The sequence below is a fragment of the Tupaia chinensis genome, unplaced genomic scaffold (assembly GCF_000334495.1).
Source record: "Tupaia chinensis unplaced genomic scaffold, TupChi_1.0 Scaffold000465_1, whole genome shotgun sequence".
Classification (NCBI taxonomy): domain Eukaryota; kingdom Metazoa; phylum Chordata; class Mammalia; order Scandentia; family Tupaiidae; genus Tupaia; species Tupaia belangeri.
The window spans coordinates 2,225,397-2,226,155 of record NW_006159974.1 but is presented as its reverse complement, the minus strand read 5'-3'; the positions used below and the strand labels follow the sequence as shown (position 1 = coordinate 2,226,155).

The window sequence follows — 759 nt, the reverse complement described above, 5'->3', positions numbered from 1 at the left end:
CCCGGGCGCTCCTTGTGGGCAGCCAGTCCAGGCACTCGTGTGGGATGGCCCGTTGGCCATGAGCACAGCGTCTGCAGCGTGCGGTAGCCACAGCCCCAGCCCCGGTCATCCAGCCCGTCGCAACCATAGTGATAATAGAGATAGTGGCCCGAGAGGAGGGCCAGGCGAGTAGAGTGGTTGGATGGTGGTGCCAGGCCCAGGTGGACGTCCTTTAATGGCTCCAGGTCGGCGGTCGCTGAGGCTGGGCAGGCGCGTCCAGGCGGTTCCAGCTCCTGGCCCAAGGCTTCCTATCGGCCCCGGGTCTTGGACTACTTGCGGATAGGACGATCACAAGGCCCCACAGACCAGCAGCGGAGGCGAGCTCGATCCGCAGGGGCGATACAGGCCGCGAGGACTCCCACAGTGCACCGCGGCGCACCACGCTGCCGTGCGCACTGCGCAGGCGCGAGCTCCGCCCCACACGGCGGAGGGGCGTGATTCGCCACTCAGCCCCGGGCGGCAAGTGCTCTGCTTAATGTCGCTGAGGTCTGCCAGTCTGGTGGCGTCTTAAGCCCCAGCCTCCGTTGACCGCCCCCAAAGATTTAGGCATTCTGTCCCTAACCCCCACCCCCCAAGTCGCGCACACTCCTGTGGCTGTAACAGTTTATTGGCAGCCCAGAGGGGCGAAGGCACCGCAGGGGAGGGAGCTCGGCCCGAGACATGCAAAGGATGGGGAGCCCCGGGGTTGGGGGGGGGGGTCGGGCGGATAGAAAGGGGCTG

At 66.7% G+C, this 759-nt stretch overlaps 1 protein-coding gene across 2 annotated transcripts in view; it reads right to left on the bottom strand.

Moving 5' to 3' along the window:
- UFSP1 (UFM1 specific peptidase 1) overlaps window positions 1-753 on the bottom strand; it is a 1,442-nt gene extending 689 nt beyond the window's left edge. The window contains exon 1 of one of the 2 annotated variants that reach the window (XM_027774659.1): window positions 18-753. The gene's annotated coding sequence lies outside the window, so the exon portion shown is untranslated. The remainder of the gene's footprint in view (window positions 1-17) is intronic. The other variant, XM_014590590.2, reaches the window with a different exon arrangement.
- Between the last annotated feature and the right edge of the window lie 6 nt (window positions 754-759).